General features: G+C 37.9%; 1 long non-coding RNA gene and 1 other non-coding gene across 5 annotated transcripts in view; one reads left to right on the top strand and one right to left on the bottom strand.

Moving 5' to 3' along the window:
- The window catches only part of LOC126863685 (uncharacterized), a 238782-nt gene that overhangs the window by 161954 nt on the left and 56466 nt on the right, over positions 1 to 20362 (bottom strand). Inside the window, exon 5 of one of the 4 annotated variants that reach the window (XR_007688947.1) lies at positions 17521 to 17803. The exons of the other annotated variants lie outside the window; for them this stretch is intronic. This is a non-coding gene — a long non-coding RNA (uncharacterized LOC126863685). Of the gene's footprint in view, positions 1 to 17520; positions 17804 to 20362 lie in introns of those variants that run through there. 4 annotated transcript variants of the gene reach the window in all.
- Trnav-cac (transfer RNA valine (anticodon CAC)) lies at positions 667 to 739 on the top strand. Its single transcript has one exon. It is a non-coding gene; the product is annotated as a tRNA-Val (tRNA).

The following is a 20362-nucleotide window of genomic DNA, read 5'->3' as shown; positions in this document are numbered from 1 at the left end:
TCTCGTAAAAAGGATATTTCGATACGACACATAGGATATAATTAACGATATAATTAAATAATTTCTAACGAAAAATGAAAGAGTGCTTGTAAATATAATAATATTGCATAGAAATTATTGAAACGATTCAAGAATAAAATCAAATTGTTTGCATCTATGTTCTCTTCTTTTATTATTATTATTATTATTTTTATTTATAACGAAAAATGAAAAAGTGTTTGTAGATATAATAATATTGCATAGAAATTATTGAAACGATTCAAGAATAAAATCAAATTGTTTGCATCTATGTCCTCTTCTTTTATTATTATTATTATTATTTTTATTTATAACGAAAAATGAAAAAGTGTTTGTAGATATAATAATATTGCATAGAAATTATTGAAACGATTCAAGAATAAAATCAAATTATTTGCATCTACGTCCCCTTCTTTTTTGCTTTATAGCAGTACGATATATTGTACTTTACGTAAAGTATTTTAAACTATGTATTAAAAAACACTTGAGAAAGGATATTTCACTCTGTTAAATAAGCAACGTTTATATCAAAATTCTTCTTGTCTCTTTCATCTCTTAAGCTGCGACAAATATAATTTTTTAATTATCTTTAACGTATCGAAGTAAGAATTGGGGCTGTTAATCGAACAGAAGGGGGTTGCTATCAACGTTTCCGTGGTGTAGTGGTTATCACATGTGTTTCACACGCACAAGGTCCCCGGTTCGATCCCGGGCGGAAACATAATTGCACCCTTTTTTTTTTCATTCATTGACAATCGAAAAGTTAAGACAGTCGATGATAGCGTAACTACCGAGAGGACAAAGATTTTCAAAGTAAATGTTCGACATATGTGCCCTAGATTATTTAGTTACACCATGGAATCTTACATTTATTTTACGAGAACATTAATAACTAAAAACCGAACGATCGGGCATCAAGCTTCTTTCAATTTCCGATCATTGTCTTCGATCGCAATCTAAGAATTCTCAAACGAATGCAACTTGAAAATATATCAATTCTAAGAAACTAACGAATCCACTGTACGCACGATACCTTCGAGTTTCTCCAACTTCTGATCAATATATTCGACTCCGATGTAACAACCGTGGAACGAACGAAACTTCGAAATATGTAAAAGTTAAAAAATCGACCGATACGCGCCCTAACATCGCGTCGTTTGTCTGAACGAGTAACACCGAGCGAAACATCGAGAAGAGAGAAAAAAGAAGAAGGAGAATCCGGTGGACGCTGAACACCTGTTTGAAAGATTCTTGTGGACGATGTTCCCAAAACGGCGAGATTCCATTTGCAAAATTCCACGTAGGGCAAGGAGGTGATTCCCAGCGATGAGGACAGTTCTTTGTGTTACGAGCGGAGGATGCGTTCGTGGTATGGGGCCGGTGGAGTCAGGCTATGGCAAAACGGGCTGTCTCAAGGTCGGTTAGGCACAAGGGCAGCTTCAGTCTAGTCTGAACTCGACCGCGCCCTTCGAGGTCGTGCCATCTCGTTCTCACACGGCCAGTTTTCTCTTTTTTCTCCTCTGTCCTTTCTTTTTTTAATCTTTGTCCTTTTCGCTCTCTTCGTTCCTCTATTAATTGCCAGTTAAATGTCGTTGCTTTCTTATGTACGGACCGCAGCCTCAATTTCAATCGACGAATACATATCTCGAGACGTGAATCTTCAACCCTTTGTTTCGTGACTGGATTTTAGCAACAGCAAGACTGACACAGGAAACAGTAATACGAATCACTACGATTGTCATTGTACACTGCAACGATATTTACATCTGATAAGTTTATATTTAAAAATTTGTAAACTACTTGCTATGATCTTTCACGTTTCAAATAAACAAGTTTCGTATAATGTGTATTCTATGCAGAGAAAATAGATTAATTTTGTTAAACTCTCTTTATGCAATGCGTTTTTATATACTACTGCAAAAATTGGCAAATATGTCGCTACCTACCAGTCATCCTTTTGACAGAATGATAGACGTATCTGGATTAAGTTTAGAGAAAATTCGAATTACGTGGAAATATCAAAAATTGATGCAAATGAACACTACAAATTTAAATTAACACTAGAACTACCGGCATTTGAGACGTAGCTATCTCTACCAAAGCCAGTCGAAATGACTGGTCCTTAAAAAATATGTAATAGTAGAATATTTTTATATTTATTGATCTATTATTATCTTACAAAAGAAACTCCATATTCTGAGATCATAAAACCTGTATAATAACAATAAGTACAATAATGAAGAATATTCAGTACCAAAATCCTTGCTAACAAGAAGATTAAAAAGAGATTAAAAAATATTTCATTCGAGTTCTACAATTACTTAAGCGTACAGGATAAGCGCTATTCTGAAAAATATAACATAAAACTGAACTGATCTGTTTCTTCCCGAATTTTTATTTTTATTATGTAGTATGTAGTATGCAGTAGAATTTTGATTAACCAAAAAATTTCAACGACAAAGAAGAACAGCGAACCGATGGATCGAGCCCATTGCGTGAACGTTATTCGCAAACTGAAAATAGCCAGCTCTCGAAGCAATCTCGTTTTTCTTAATCGACAGAACCTTGATCCGTTCGTCGTTCCCTATCGCGTGCCGGACGATTATGAAGCGATTCGAAGCTCTTGGGGGGTATATACCCGTGGGCTTATCTGACCTGGCCGACGCGACGGGCAATTAATCGAACGACAATGGTCGCCGAGCTTCTCGCACTAATTAAGTTCAACCTCTAGAATCGGTGGCGCACGATCTTCAACAAGGTCACTAGGTCATCCCTTTCACTCAGGATTTTCAAGATAAATGTTCTCCGTCTCGATCAACAATGGTATAGGATGAACGCAATGAATGTTCCTTTTTGATAACGTAAACGTATCTTCTATAGGATATATCTTCTAAATTGGTTTCAATATATCGGCGAAACATAGGAGAAACGTTGTATTAGATTCGATCGTTATAATTGAATAGGCGAGAATTGTCATAAATTCGATCACGCAGAAAATCGTACATCGATTTTCTAAAGATCATTATAAACGCAGACTACGCTTTTGTCGAGTTTAAAAAGGAGAAAAAGCGACCTCGACGAAAGATTGAGCGATCCTTTAATTCTATGGAACTTTATGGAATTTCATGGAATTCCGTGTGCGTATATAACATCGCCTGCTTGATACCAATTAATTTATAAACTTTTTGCAGTCACGTACGTACTTATTGTTCCCAACCGTATAAAAGCTTTAGAAGTTTATGATAATCATATCTCAACTCCAGAAACTCCAACTACAAAAAAGGAGACAGATTTACGGAATCAGATTATTTGGCAAACGAAAAGGCAAAATTTTACGCGAACGACGTCGAGTCCTCTGCGTTTTTCTCTCGGCTTTCGGAAGACGCGCTCGCGTACAGAATTATTATTGTCGTTTCAGGCATGAACGGAAACTTCCTACGTAGAAGAGGGTAACTGACGAGAAACAGAATGTATGGTTGCGTTCCACGAGACACAGAAAGAGAAAGAGGGACAGAGGTTGATACGGGGACTACGTGGAAAGCATCCTTAATTAAACGCAGCGGCGTTTATCGAGTTTCCCTATCTCTTGTCTCGTGACCGCGTAAATCGGCTGGTCTCAAGTACCGATCCTTTCATGGCTACCACCAAGGTCACGACCTCCACTACGTGCAGAGAGCGATGCACGCACTATTAGGCACACGCCACGCGCGTGCATGTTGCGTACGTGCAGCCTAATCTGTGGGATGCATCGACTCGCCAGGGCTGGCTCGTGGTCACCACGTGCCACCTCTGACTCTAACGGAATTACGAAGGTACGTTGACAAGGAAATTTTCATCGAATAAAAATGGTTTAGTACGCTAGAAATACATTAGAGTTATTTTTGAATTAGGAAATCGGTGCAATTAGCAAGGGGTTTAATTGAGTTTACATACAGTGGCTGACGAAAGGAACATTTACCATAAAAAAAGCATGTAAAATATCCATGTGAAAGATGTGAAAGATCTTGGAATTTCATTAGCACTGTATCGAGACACGATCGATTAGATCGATAAAATTTTTAACGAATCTAGAAACTTGTGTAGAAATTACGAGACATTTAACGTGAACTTTAACGAAGTTAGAATTTAGAGTAGGAACTTCAATCGAATTATAAGGATTACCTCTAACTGGTGATATTTATCGATTTCGTAAAAAAAGAATTTATGGAACAGGTGAGCTTTACTTTCCACCAAGTAATATACGCTAAAACGCTAAATAATAGTAAATTTCACGGTAAGATCTTTTCCTACTTTCCAACTTACCAAATTAATCAATACGAATTGCGAGCGATTCGCGTATCCTACACAAAAGAGAACAATAGGGAACCTATCCGAACAACTTCATACAGCCTCCTATCAGTAGAAAATCATCTCTGAAAACCCGCTATACGCTCCAAGCGCAAGAACCTGCAAAGAAGAACCAGCAGAAGATTTCGGAAACTTGTTCCAAAACGAATCTCACGGAACTCTTTCAACTGGAGGAGCAAGCATCGGTCTATTGTCTGTGCTGTCGCAGACGGCGGCGCAAAAATTCCGCCCCTGGAGCGTCGCTTGGAGAGGGCTTCGAGGGTGAGGCGGCCGATTCCCGGCGAGTTTCAGCCTCGAGTAAGCCTGGAACGAAGACTGTAGAAAAAAAGGGCCTGGTACAGAAGTAGGGAGAGGGGCGGAAGGGCCGGGGAAGCGAAGGGGGAGACAAAGAGGCCGAGAAAGAGGGAGTTGCGTTTCTGAACGCGCGCGAGTACGTTCGCTCCGCTGCTGACGGGGTGAACGTACGACGGTAGACGCAAAAATCCCTCCAAGGTCGGTGCATCCCTATCGGTACCCCGTACGTCCGTCTGTTCGTGCCACGGTTCACCGTCTCCCGTCCCCGCCCTGTTTCTACCACCACTCCTGGCCAAACAACCGACAGTTATCCCCACCGACTGCCCCAAATCACCCACGCGACCGGGCTGACTCGATTCAGGGACGCGCGAGCTATACCTGCGCCTCCTGCAGGATCAACCGAGTGGGAAAACAATCGGACCGCAAAAGCGCGGCACTCTTTGCCAACTCCTATGTCGTTGTGAGAGTTAAGCTGCGTCCTCGCTCAAGCAACAACCAGCAACTTTCTGTCGGTGTTTCGTGTTTCTGGTTGAAACGTTGCTGGTTGATGTACGAATATTCTTCCGCGTACGTCGCCGGTAACAGAAATTGCTACTTGTTGCATGTTTTAGCTCGGAGCGGTGAAAATAAAGAAAAGTAAGAGGCGCGTAAGAACAAACATCGCGACGGAACAAATGTTTGTTCGTCGCTAGGAACAGACGTCGTTTTAAAATGAAGACAAAGCCAAAAAATATTCCTCCGATTACGTTGTGAACAGCGTGAACGAAACGTTCGTACAAGTCGGTGTTCGTTGGAAATGTCTTGGAACACGCAGCAGCAACAGGCGATAAAAGCTTCCTCGTTGTTACTTCGATGGATACAGAGTTTTAGGTACTCGTTGAAACATGTAGCAACAACGGACAACAAAAGGATAGTTCTTAACGTAGATTCGTATTTAACTCAAAAAACAAATGAAAGGAGTTTTGGTGTAAGTTTGGTCGGCGGAGTAACTAAAATTGAAAAATTACTGTCCTAAAAAGTATAGCCGTGTTGAAATAGAAAAGTACAACGTGAACTATGTAAACCCGATATCGAGGCCTTCTCGAGTAACCTCGAAAAACAAGAAAACTTGCCCTTTTTGTATCGAAGGGGTACCATATATTTCCTGGCCTTTTTTCCGCTCAGATGGCTCGTGAAACGGCAGGTTTAACTCGCATGTGCCCACTTTCGTTGATCAGGGTCGCGTGGGTGATTTTACCTGATCTGGTGGGGCTGCGTCCTTTATTCGGATGCATCGACCGTTCATTTCGATATTATGCTAATAACGTTTTAAACAACGAGCCGGCAGAACTCTTGGTGATTCGGATAAGATTCTTGGACGCATCGGGTTCAAGAAAGCCATTTGTGTGAAAATAGAATGTACATATATCGTTCAAGTACTGGTTTGCACGCAAGTGGTTGGCAAATGTACAGGGTGCGTTTGTAGGGCGAATATAATTTCGACCGTTTCAATAACGAACTGACATTTTTATTATGTCGTAGTCCAATCTTCTCGTTCTTTTTCCGAGGCGACGTTTCTTACTTGTCTTTTATAGCAAATGCTGCAAACTATAATATAGTTTCGAATTATTTCGATAACGAACTCGTATTTTTATTATTCTCCGTTTTCCATTTTTGTTGTTTAACGTTCTTCCACTTTTTGGAATTTTTTTTTTTTTTTGAATTCGTTTAACAAATCGTAAAAAGCAGTGTGAAAAAAGTTATGGAGGAAAAACAAGATAAATAATGAAAGTTTATGACAAACGGCTCACAATGTATCAAAATGATAGTCGGAATAGATAGAGTGCTGATTTGCGGCAGCTGGAATCCGCTGTGCCCCCATATTAACCCCCACCTTCAACATGACTATGCTACAAACGATCGTAATAACAGTATTCGAATCTTAAAATAGCTAAATAAAAGGTGTCCGCCAAGAATCTTTATAACCCTCTTTTGTAACGCTCTGTATAATCTATAGACCATCGTCAAAGCCAAAATACCCAAATTTCATTTCATTTTGCTGGTCGCTCGCAACCATTCACAAATCTACCAATACCGTTATTAGCTACCATTAAACACTATTAAACCATTATTACGCCAATGACGACTACAAATTATACTGTGCGATCATGAAGACCTGTTGCCATTACACATTCAAGCAATGGAATTACGAAGAATAAAGAAATATAACGCGTGACAAAATAGCAATTGGTTATATACCAAACGCAGCGGTTGCAAAGCTAGATGATTTTATCCCTTTAGAAGTCAAAAGACTTCGCGCTTGTATTCTACGTTTGTCTATGGAAAACGAGAAGTTCTCCAGTAGGAGAGTTTCGATTTATTTAAAAAGTTCCACAGAAAGACAAAGAAAAAAAGGAAAAAAAATATTCCGAATGTTAAAAAGTTAAGACGCGTTTTAGTATACCTCGTGTACCTGAGGTTAGAGAGTTAAGCGTCAACCTGTGTTCGTAAATCTGGCGCGAAGGCGTGATGTGACAGCGGGACACGAAATTACTTGGCTCGAGAATTCGAAATCACCGGGAGAAATTGTCAGCCGCCTTGTGCGCGTATCTCGGCCTCCGGGGGCCGTTGGGAAACCGGCCGTTGGAAGAAGAAAACGCGTGTCGGATTTATTCCGGCGCAGTAATTTGCGGTTTCACGAACAGCACGTGGACGCGAGCTGTCGGCGGTAAATTAAAATTTCACGTGCCTCTTCGAATCTGACGGCACCCCGAGACGGAATTTTTCGAATGGAAAACGACCTATAACTCTTCCAGCGATTGCAATTAACTCGTAATTCTCACTTGCTACGTCTGTGTTGTGTAAGGGGTGTGACAATTCAATGGCACAAGTGCTTAAATATTTACTTAACGTCCACGATGATGGATGTTTTCTTTGGTTTTATCGCGTGAAAGATATATGATCGAAATAACGAGAAAAGAAATAAAGAGAAAAACGACGTGCGTTTAAAATTAACTTTAGTGTATACGTTTAAAATACACTATTACGATCTTATTATTATTATTATTATTATTGTTATTAATCTTTTATAAGCAAATTAGATTATGAGACGGTGAATAAATTAGCAGGGTGTGTTTAGAGCAGTAGAAGATGCTTTATAAAAATTAAACCATTAATAATTTTTCATCGTCGATTGATCATCTTTGTCACTTTTCAACCTCATCGATTCTTACGCTTTTACACGACTAAGTACGAGAACCAACTTTTACCACTGAATCGTCAAATTTCCTAATTTTGAAGAAGATTAGGATACAGTTATAAGCATATTTAACACATAAAAGCTGCTTTTGCCCAAGAAGTGTAAGAATAAAACTCAACTTCGACTATTGAACTTTGGCCACACGTACGTTCGTACATGTACCAACGAAATATGTCAAAGTATCAGCAGATATCGCAGATCCAAACTCATTAAATTGCAAGATAGCTCGTTCAATTTCTCAATCGATAAGAACTCGAAGAAGAAAATAACGGAATGAAAGGAACACGGAGCCCATTAAACGCACACTAGAATTCATGAACTACTACTGCAGTGGTTCGTAAACTCCTGCAACGCACACTACAACGTACATAGTCGAAGAGAATGGATTTTGTCGTTCATAGGGTCGAAAGGGTTAATAAGAGCTTAAGGCGGTGCAGCGAAGATGCTTTTCGGTAAGTGACCGTCCGTCAATTCGCGAAGAATGCGTCGCTGGCTAACGAGCAACGCTCCCAACGGTTATCCAACAATAAAAATAATTTGGCGATGAATGAGGGTAGACGGTGTTTAGGAGAGTGAGGCCGACGTAAGATATTTTTATTGGACGTCTGCAGTCTGGATGCACGGCCGGCCGTTAACCCGATGCACTCATTGCTCCGTGCCAATCCATATGGAATCCTTGCTCTCGATTCCTCTTCAAGCGTCTTCCATCTTCTTCGGCTACTCTGCACGCCCTCGCGCTTTTCAACGTTTACGTCCGATCTGTGTGCCTCGTTCAACTTAGATCGAGCACTGTTTGCTAATCTTATGGGTTCCTTTTAAGGTATTTATTTTCTATACGCGTTTATGGTACATTTAAAAGCCCAGATATATCATATAATATATAAAAGTATATCAAATATCCAGAAAGAAATATTTCTCATCATTTTTTAACAGGCGAAACGAATTATCATGTAGGTTTAATTCCTTTAATTCTCTTCACAAAGATATTGGAATTGTATAAGGATACACAGTCTATCGATAATTTTACAGAAAGTGAGCTTTTTAAAATTGCAAAAGTGGAATAACTCGTAGCGTGCAAAGATGTACAGTGTATCGAAAATACAGTATTCGTTATAGTATTCAGTGGAATAAATTTCTACTCACATTCTATTTGTTTAATTAGGTTTATAAAAAATACGAATTTCTATAAAAATCCGCAGTTCAGTTGTCAATAACATTCTTCGCTATTATTATATATCATTGTTGCATACTACATGTATATTATATACATACGTATATGCCAATAAAACTGTCGTTACGAAAATCGTTCGTATTCACGAGGACTGTCATCGAGAGCGTTAATCTTCAAGCTCGACGATCTTGAAACGCACTCATCGAGATTCCGTGACGAAGATGGAGGCACGCCAGCTGTTGAGAATTGGTCGTAGAGCAAAGTTCCTTGCACTCATCGGCTTTCAATGCCAAAGCAACGAATGCGGTTCGGGAAAGGGTAGCACACGCGAAGAAGAGGAAGAAGACGACGAAGAAGAGATATGCGGTTTTACGCGAGCGTTCAATGGTACTTCGCTATATGGCTGTATAACGTTTATGGTACTCGTTCGCCACTATTTCTGGAGGATCAACATCTAGATGAATCGCATACGTGGCGCTTTCCTGTATTTCCATCTTCAGTACGTGTTATTTCAAAATGCTTCGACGATGGTTCGCTTTAAACGCTTCGAGAATGGAAATGTATACTTTTTTCGCCCTTCTTGCCACCCTTCAAGAAATACAAACAGACTTACCATTTTTTGGGGGCTTTTATTTTTCGTAGCCCATCTAAAACGCGCGAATAAAAAATAATCGCGGTTTATATATTGTTTTATTACAAAAAAAACGTATTAAAATAACAGACTGTTTGTAAAATTCGAGGCACAAAATTTCATATTAGGTTGTCCGAAAGGTGTCTTTCTTTCTTCTCTCTTCGTACAAACCAAGTCTGTGAAATGTCGCGGTGTTTATCTTAACAGAACAAAATGGACCGTGCGTAATTCGACAAAATAATATAAAACAAAACAAAAAACATTATTTCCGCATAAAACGAAAGAAACTTTTCGGACAACCTAATACAACAACACGTATAGCGCCACAAGTAGGTTTTACATTAATTCTATTCACGAAATTATAGGACTCAAATGGAAGAAGAAATGGTATGAATTACGACAAAATATAAAGAGATCTCAAATTCAATACCCTTTGCGAAGTCGTATTAAAGTTAAATTATTACTTTCGACCCCGGTCTACCCTACAGTTGTTATATAGTATAGGTTGCTATACGCTTCTTTAATTAAAGAAGCTTCTACAGGGAAGTCTCTTTGTCAGTGTTCCCGGAACAGCTCGATTTCTTCGATCCTGTGGGCGTTATCGTTTGTCAAGTTGATTTCACAAAGAGCAAAGTTTGATTCTTCTTTATAGCAAAATTATCTCGTTTCGTTCGTGGAGATGGTTTACAACTTTTACCTAACTTTGTTTTATGATGAAAAAACATTAATGAATTTAGGTAATGATATACACAGTTAATCAATATATTTGAAGGATATTGTCGATGTAATAATTATTTAAATATCATTGAAATAGAAATTCATCTTTCCATTATATCTCTTACGTTCTATAGAAAAATTACCATTTTAATATCTTCATTATTTACTCATTTGTTTGTTTGTTTGTTTATTTATATACTGTTTTAATTCGTGGAAGCTAGTAAATAACAAATAAATAATTTTCGACTTGGACACGCCCAAATTCTTTCGTTTTATGTTTTATGAAGAGGATCGAAGAGGTCGATCAAAAAATGAGTCGATCAGCATGGCGGCCTCTAAAAATATCAGAAGGCTCGAGGAGCACGTGTGAATCATCTCGATCGAATGCGAGCAGTTTGTTGTATCGAGCAAGGCCAAGGTCGTGAGAGGTTATCAATAGCTAAATTAATGTTCCCCTACGCCACGACGCCTACGTACATTGTTATAAAAAACATACTCATATCTGGAACTGTGCGTAGGACATCTAAAATAACAGCGTCGTTATACTTTTTTCCCGATCGACATCAATCGCATGCTAAATCTCATCGTTACGAAAAAAAAATTTCATTTAGTCGTTACGAAAAAGCCCTTTGCCACTTAGAAAGTTTTTGATTTATCAAACTTCTCGATCGAATATCTCACGATGTTCCTTTTTTTTTCAATTTAACATCGCGATTTCGTCAGCGTTTTTATTTTTATTCTCGAGCCAATGGAACGTAAGCTTGCGCAATATTTCTGATCGTTTGTCGTACGATTTTATACGAAACGACGTGTCTCGTCTCTTTGTTGTCGAACATTTGCATCAAACATCTTCGACAGCACGCGACGAAGGAGTAGAGAGTCGAGAAAAGGGGTGAATTTTTTGCTCGTCCACGGGAATGTTCTATTATCTGTTCGAAACGTTTCGTCTTCACGGTTTCACGAGTTTCTTTCTAGCATCCTTGAAAAGGAGACTCTCCCCTGACCTTAAACAACGATAGGTTAACCTTGGCACGTGTTCGCGCGATTGCCATGCAGCATGTTGCATCCCCTCGAAACCACTTCTGCATCCCCGTAACGCAGCCTTCCATCCATTAAAATGATAAGTACGAAAGCGTAAGTGAATCTTCGATAAAGGCGTCACCGGACCAGAGAAATTGCTGGATCATCGAATCTCGCGAGTTCCCATTCTCAAGACGATCTTGTATTCTCGTACGACGAAACATTTACGGTCAATACCATTAACCACTAAGAACTATCCGATGATAGGGGTAAATATATATTCAGTGACAATAATAATAATAGCAAACAATTCTTGGGAATAAACACGATGTGAATTTGTAAGGGAATATCGTAACCATCAACGAAAGTAATAAGAATATTAACGTATTAACAAAATCATACGCATTGATATTTCAAAATTTTTACAGAGAAAGGATTCTATATTTTAATTCTATAAGAATTTTAAAATATCAAAACGTATGATTTTGGTAATATATTAATATTGTTAATACATATATACAATATTGTTAGTACTGTTGATACAGATATACAATATTGTTAATATTGTCAATACATATATACAATATTGTTAATATTGCTATGTAAGAACGATGTGAATTTGTAAGGACACATTGTAACGATCAACGAAAGTAATAAGAATATTAACGTATTAACAAAATCATGCGTTTTGATATTTCAAAATTCTTGAGAAAGGATTCTATATTCTAATTCTATAAGAATTTTGAAATATCAAAACGTATGATTTTGTTAATACATTAATACATTAATATTGTTAATACATATATACAATATTGTTCGCATTGTTGATACAGATATACAATATTGTTAATATTGTTAATATTGTTAATATTGCTATGTAAGAACGATGTGAATTTGTGAGGACACATTGTAACAGTCAACGAAAGTAATAAGAATATTAACGTATTAACAAAATCATACGCTTTGATATTTCAAAATTCTTACAAAGAAAGGATTCTATATTCTAATTCTATAAGAATTTTGAAATATCAAAGCGTATGATTTTGTTAATACGTTAATATTCTTATTACTTTCGTTGATCGTTACAATATTTCCTTACAAATTCACATCGTGTTTATTCACAAGAATTGTTTGCTATTATTATTATTCTCACTGAATGTATATTAAGAGAATGTATATACAGAGAAAGGATTCTATATTCTAATTCTATATCTTTCCTTCCTAGTTATTTTCCCCAATATCTACGTTAAATTCAGAATAATAACGGACACTATAATAGGCTTATGGCCCGATTATAGTTACCAGCGTTACTCATTAGTAGCTCCCATTTCGAAGATTTCATAGTAAAATCTAGGCTATTTAATAATAGCACAAGCGTGTTTCCGTGCGGCGAGTAATACGCATCACTAATGTTAGCGACCTTATAAATACAACATGGAAATACCCTGACTATAAAATATCTAGCCATGTATATCCATCCGCATATTTATATTCTTCGAGTATGAATGACCAAACGACGGGTTTAATTATTTAACGTGTCGTAAAAGAAACATTTCGATAGACCTCGAATTAAATCGTAAATAAAGAAGATTCTACTTTAACTCGACGATGACAAATATGTATTAAGGAAAGCTATGTATTAAGGAAAAATCCATTAACGTAATTAAATGCACATAAAATTAACGTTGCTTTACGCATTAATAAAATCAACATGTGGCGTGGCAAAGAGAGCCTTGAACTCGATGCTGATTTCTTCAAAAGGGGAGAGAGAGAGAGAGAGAGAGAGAGAGAATCATTGGAACCAAAATAAAACAGTCGGTCAGACACGAAATAATTAGCAATATTCTAAGGTTGAAGGGGTTTGAAAAACCGGTTAATGAATTTTTTATGCGGAATCGTATATTTGCCAAGGGTAGCATCAGCAGGTATTATAAGCTCGGTATTAACGAGTTAGGGGCGCAAATTAGACGTGCCTCGTTTCGTTCGAGCTATTTACCCTCGACATTAACGGTGTGGACCTTCTAAATACAATCGGCCGTTTTATATTCTCGTTACTGGCGTCAACGAATCGATCGGTGTTCCTATAATAGAATCAAGAAGGTAAATCATTCTAGAAGTTACTAACAATACGCAAGGAATTTTCACGCTTCTTTGCTCTCAACAGTTACAGAGGAAATAACTCTTTCAGATGAATTTCTCGTATCGATCTTCGAAAATCTAATCGTAAATATTAACAGACGTAAGGCGCATCAGTCTCCTTCAAGATATACCTACATTCACATTAACCCAAATTACATGTTAACGTATGTACCTACCTATAGAAAATCGAGTAAAATTTGTAAAAATTCTCTCGCAATAAAATTCCTTTTTCCAGGAACCGATATCGCTAATAAAATTTATTCTCTATTAAAGTATACTCTTTCCCTTAAAAACGCTAAAAATCTGTCTTTCATAGACCCACGGACCAATACCCAATACGAATAACCTGCAAGCTGCGCACCAACTCGTCACGCTCTGAATCAACAAACTCTCCGCTCGTGACTTCGCGCGAATCTGCTTCCAATTCCATTCGGTTCTCGACCATTGCCGGTCCATCGATTCCATATAAACGTCGATCTAGCCTTATCAATCGCGTTGATTTGACGCTCTCTCGCGGAACCGTCATCGAATCGATGGCGTTCCGCTTAATAGAACCGACGAGGTAAATCACTTCGATGACCTCCGATGGAACAACGCCGGTGAAACGGTCGCGGTGACCCTCGCCAGCCTCGGCTCTCACCTCGTTCGAGGACAGATCGATGCTCGAGCAGTGTCAATGTCAGTCGTAGGGCGGAGATGCGCGACGAGGCGAGAGGGGTTGCACCGGCATTGCGTCATCCTGACGTCAGGGCAACCCCTTTCGCTTTACGCCACCCTCCAGCCTGTATGTTTGCCCTTGTACGAGGCGGCTTACAACCCTCCCTCCTTTTCGCGCCGCCTCTGCACACGGCTGACACGAGGTATAGGCCACGTTGGCCTTTTCCAACTACGCGATCTAGCCGCCGCCGCCGCCACCGCCAACGTCTGTCTCTCTGCGTCTCACAAGCGGCCCAACCTGTTGATCGACCACGAGAATAAACTGCAACCCTCATTATGGAAAATACCGGGGATCACTTGCCACCAGTATAGCAGATAGTGCATCAGGATCGATCAATATCGAGTGATTTGGAACATTCATGTGACGGTTTTAAACTAAAGGGGCGAAAGGACGATCGCTAGATTGCGGATTTTTATGCAAATTCGTATTTTTACGTTCTTAATTGGAAAGATTGAAATTACGCGGAGATTTATTTTGTCTGGTAAATGTTAAAGACGAGTGGTATAGGAATGAGCGAATGAGTTAGAAATATGTAAATGTACAGGGTGGTTGGTAACTGGTGATACAAGCGGAAAGGGGGTGATTCTACGCGAAAAAAGAAGTCGAAAATATAGAATACAAATTTTTCGCTCGAGGCTTCGTTTTCGAGAAAATCGACTTTGAATTTTCGATTGACGTTATTTTTAAAATTTTTAAAATTTTTAAATTTTTAAATTTTTAAATTTTAAAATTTTTAAATTTTTAAATTTTTAAATTTTTAAATGTTTAAATTTTTAAACTTTTAAATTTTTAAATTCTTATTCTATATTTTCGACTTCTTTTTTCGCGTAGAATCATCCCCTTTCCGCTTGTACCACCAGTTACCAACCACCCTGTGTATGTATATACAAATATGCATATGTGATGTTGCGACGAGTATTATACTTCAGATATTTTGTATATTTCGTTGGCGTACTATGTACATTCTACGGATTTCTGTATCTTTATGTCTGACGTAAGTCCATAAAAATTATTCTTACTTTGATAACGTTTATATCCAGAATCAGTTACCAGGTTTTTCTTAATTAATTAATTCTTCATTTATTAATAAATTATCACCACGCCTGTTGAAGAGTTACTATCAAATATACTCGATAAAAGTACGCGAGTAACGAAAAATCAGTTGTAGCGCTATAATGCGAGTGTTTGGCTTGTGGAGAGCAAAAGTCAAAAAGTGTAACTGAAATGTTTTTCCATTATTACGTAAACATTAAATACATAGATATACTTTTCAGTTAACGGTAATACACGTGTCGCTGTTTTATGTTGGCGCAGAAACGTTAGAAACAAATTAATAATTGCGTAAATCCTTATTTCTCAACGGTGTCAGTGAGGTACAAAAGATTCAAAGTTATAAAACATGCTAGAACTCTTGGGTTAATAGTTGAGTTTGAGAAATGAATTATGTTTAAAAGGAAGTTTAGGAATTGCTTTTATTTAAATGGTTATATGAACAAAATTCGAATATATAATTAAAAAAATAAAATTACACAGGCAAATCGATGTTTACGATTAAATTGTTCTTCGTTTCGAAGCGATACGATTCATTCTGTTTGTTTTACAGTAAATCGGATAATTATCCGATTCGCTTGTTTTCCTGCGGAACTTTTTATCGTTAGAGTAGAGAAACAAAGAAAAAAAATACATTTGCACTTGGTGCATTCATTTTAATGTTTGTTATATAATAACAAGAGATCACGAAGTTCTGCCACTCTGTATGACACGTGGCAGAATACGTATGTAGGTTAAATCTCGCTCGTGATCATTTAGATGATCAACAGGATATCGTCGGTATTTACCTATCAACAATAAATACGTGAAACGTTTTCGTTAAATGGTAAACAAAATAGAGAAACCAATTATCAATCGAAGTTTTTATTCATCGATTAATCGTTGTATCAGTACGCCCATACGCTAGTTATAATATCAATTAATATTAAATATTAAGAGAAAAATTAGCATTTTTACAAAACTCCTGGTACTTCGAATTGTTTGCTTTGAGGAAACATAGTCCTGCCAAAAATTAATATTTTCTTTTAAAATAGAGATAAGTATGTTTCGTTATTGGAATATATGTAAACATAAATACAAGACGCATACGACAAATAAATAAATAAATAATCCGCAAGCGTAGACGGAGATAGTTAAGGCAATTGAGGCGACGAGATCACTGATCGAAGTTCAAAACGACGGCGTTATATTTCTCGGAACACGAGGGAAGCAACGCCATTGAAAACGTTCTAATCGTATCTGGCCAAGGGACGTTCCGATCGACTATGTATTCATGCAGCCAAGGTCAGAGCCGAAGGAGCACCGTGGAAACTCTTCCGATAATTGGCTCCGTGCACCGAATACAGAACAGAGACTCATCAGTCGGCATCGCCTTTGAATCGTCCTCGAATCGTCGAGCAACTCGTTTATGGAAATTCAACGACACGAGAAAGAAAGTGGACGCGTCGAATAATTGGCCGTGGAACACGCGCAACCGCGGTAATTTTACTCGACCGCTTTGACACTTGCAGTTGCTCTTCCGAGAGAATCTTCGAAGCCTTCGAAAGGTCGAGCGAACATAAACAACGAAACCAGGCTAAATAACAAAAGGCGAAACTTTCATCGAGGATAAAAGAAAAATATAACGAGAAAACGATAAAAGAAATTTGTTGGATATCGTGGGATGAAATATAAAAGATATTAGCTCGGAGAAATCATAGGTGTTGAAGTAACTACTTCAAGAAAAATTCTACATCTTTATTTATGTATATTCGTGACCTAGAGACTGCTATTACGCAGATAATAGAATTTAGCGAAACAAAAATATTCTAAATAACGAAAGGTCCATATTATTGTACCCTTGAATATACATTATATCTTGGGGTACAAGGTCTAGGAACAAAGGAACTGATTTCTATTTATGTTCCTTGTAGCCTTTAGCTAAAGCTATAAGGTTAACTTTTTTGATAATGTCCTTTTGCTATAAATATATGAACGTGCTCCCTATCGATTCCATTGTATTGTAACACTAAGGGAGTAAGGATCTGGATCAGCATAAGCTTATACATTGTACTTATACCTTTATTTATTTCAATATATTTTTCTATTGCAAATTCATCCACTCATTCTTCTATCAGCCAACCTCAACAATAGTTTCAATAATTTTTATACGAAATTAATTTTAGCTTCGTATGTGATCCTTTTCATCATCGGCAGATTGACAAACACAGATGTAATATTCTGCTCCTTTTTTGGCTAAAGTGCGATCACGAATCCTTTGAACATCAATAACACGCCAATTAATAATATTAATGAAGTATTCCATATACCTTGAATATTCTAAAGAAATCTGTCTGATCGAAGGTTCATCTGAGAAACAAAGAGGAACGGAAGACCCCTGACATTGAGTACCAGCATGAACACCTCAGGATCTCGAGTTACCCTTGCCTACCCGGATGGATGCATCTCTTTCGGGTGGTCCTGTGGCGAAAAAAAACAAGAATTCACAATGGTGGAGTGCCATAAGGGTGCAACGAACGGCTAATCGAACAAGGTCACAATCGATGATCGAGTCTCTTTATGAGATCTATTCCATATTTTTGGAGGATAAAGTATCGTTGATTAACGATGCAGGTTAAACGTACTGATATTTCTCCATTAACCCACCAATGGACAAGCTGGTTCATTTATATCTGCGTGAAATTTCATTTTTTAATGTGCTCGAAGGGAAAAGAAGGGAGAAGAAATGCCGACTCTGTTCCCTAAAGAAAAGTAAGCACTGATGAATCCTTGGAACTGATTCTTGTTATTCTGCTAATATCAGAGAAGCTTTTTGAGATTCGCCTTGCTCTACTGCTGTAATGCAAATGAAATGCTATAGCAGAGCGTGAGTGCATATTAGTATAACGTAAGGCGACCAACACTAACGCATATGCTGCCACGGACGCGCGATTATATTCAGAACTCACGGAATCAGTAGCGACAGTTTTTCGCAAATATCTGGGAAACCAAGATTAATCGTTGGTAACTTGTAGAGGGAAAATAATCGAAATCGGCGAGGTTGCTCTCGTTTCGTTTCTCCTTCGATTCTCGTCCTTTTTACATTTTATTCCGAATTCTTATTTTTCCTAATTAATCCTTTAAACATTCGACTGAAAGATGTATCATACACTAAAATAGAGACTTTGATGAGTATCTCGGAATTTTATCAGATCTTTCGAAAGCCAAGAACGATACAAAAAATAGTGGCGAACGTAAACAACTCCGGTTGCGAAAAGTGGAAAATACGTGGCTGCCCACGGAAGGTTAAATCAATTTATCGTCAAGTTAAGAACGATTGACATAGTTATCCTTTGAACAAATTATCCTTAATCAAAGAATAATTGACATTTTTACTCTAATCTAAACGAGGGATATATTGTTCACATTTGAAGAAAGCAATTAAAATCTAAAAAAGATCCTTTATCAGGACTGAAAAAATAGAGAAAAGCAAAGTTTACAGAAGTGTGACAATTGCTATTTCGAAAAGTATAATATAAATTTCTTCTGCTTAATGAAAATCTTTATTATTGCCAGTTGTATCGTTTGCCATTGTAATTTCTCAATTTGCTGCAACTTTCATCGACTCTGTTACGTGTACCTATAAGAACCCGGTGGATGGTGACCGGGATTTTCGATTTCGACCCAGAATCTCGATTCGATGTTTTCGCAATCACGATGGCGACTGTTGGAGAGTCGAAAGCGAGAGTCTCGACCAGGTCGAACCCAATACCACCGCCCAAGGTAGTGATTGGACATCTTCGTTTTTCGGAACACCACAGGTCGGCCACCTGCCTGATCATCCTGTTCGTTCGAGGTCGTTGCTCGATTTCCAAGATACTTGTGGAATTTCAGGAGAAATTCATCAAGTATTTTTATATGTAGACAACGGAATTTTATGCACTCGAGGGAAACTCAGAGGCGGAGAAAATCATAGAACGCAAAACCATATAAAATATGCAGAGTAAATTACTCATTATAATATTCAATAAATGAAACGTGTCTCTGTTCATGATTCATTTGTTTAGTTACGTTGATAAAAACACGAACCTGCGTGATTTATCGATAACAATTTTCAAAGCGACAATTTTCCGATCAGAAACTCTCAGCGTGACGAAAGCGGAGGTACAAAACGTTGAAGGTTTGAAGTTCTTCGTCAAAAAACAAATAAATAATTTCCAAAATAAAACGACATGTATAACTATTCGACGTAATTGGCTGAATGAGACAAAGTTCACGTCTATCTTCGTAAACACCAAACACATGTTAAATTCTAATATCAAGCGACTCATATAGAGTACAAAGAGAAGGTTGTAAATTTCAATCTGTTTGTGACATTAACATCTCAACGTTAATTGACCATCCATAAACCTAAACTTTGGAAACATTAAAGTTCATTCGATAACATTATCGAGAAATTCAATGGGAGAAGTGGTGCGAGTACAATCTTTTCCCATTACTCGTATCAATATCCCTGCGAATATTCTCACGAATTGCCACTTGGATATCCGAGACTCACAATAATATAATTCGGGAAAACGAATAAGGTTATAGCGTGAAATCGAAATTCTCAGTATCCTGACTTATGCCAGTATGATTTTTAGCCTGCCATTTATCTAGCTCGAATCGCTCGTGTCAAAGCGATTTTCTCGCTCGAAAAAAAGAAAGGTCCTCGTATTATACGGAAATAATTCCATCCAATCGTACCTGCCGTCTTTAATGATAAAAATAAACGTCCCCTAAAAAGAGAAGGAAAGTCAACGAAGGAAAAGTGGAGCCCCACGTCGGAAACGAATAATTGGATCGGCAGCTAAGGGAAAGACAATTTCCGAAACGGATATGCCAGGCCGTTATTATCAGCCAGGCAGATTAAATGTTTCATTTTTAATAATTCGTATATTTGGTCAAGGCCTAGTCGACTGTCGAGGGTCATCGTAAAACGCACGCAGCGTCAGGAAGGCGGCCAGGTGTTTCATGAGCGACGCAACAACGAGTCGATTT

This window comes from Bombus huntii, chromosome 3 (assembly GCF_024542735.1).
Source record: "Bombus huntii isolate Logan2020A chromosome 3, iyBomHunt1.1, whole genome shotgun sequence".
NCBI classification, from domain to species: domain Eukaryota; kingdom Metazoa; phylum Arthropoda; class Insecta; order Hymenoptera; family Apidae; genus Bombus; species Bombus huntii.
This window is presented reverse-complemented; position numbering and strand designations above follow the sequence as displayed.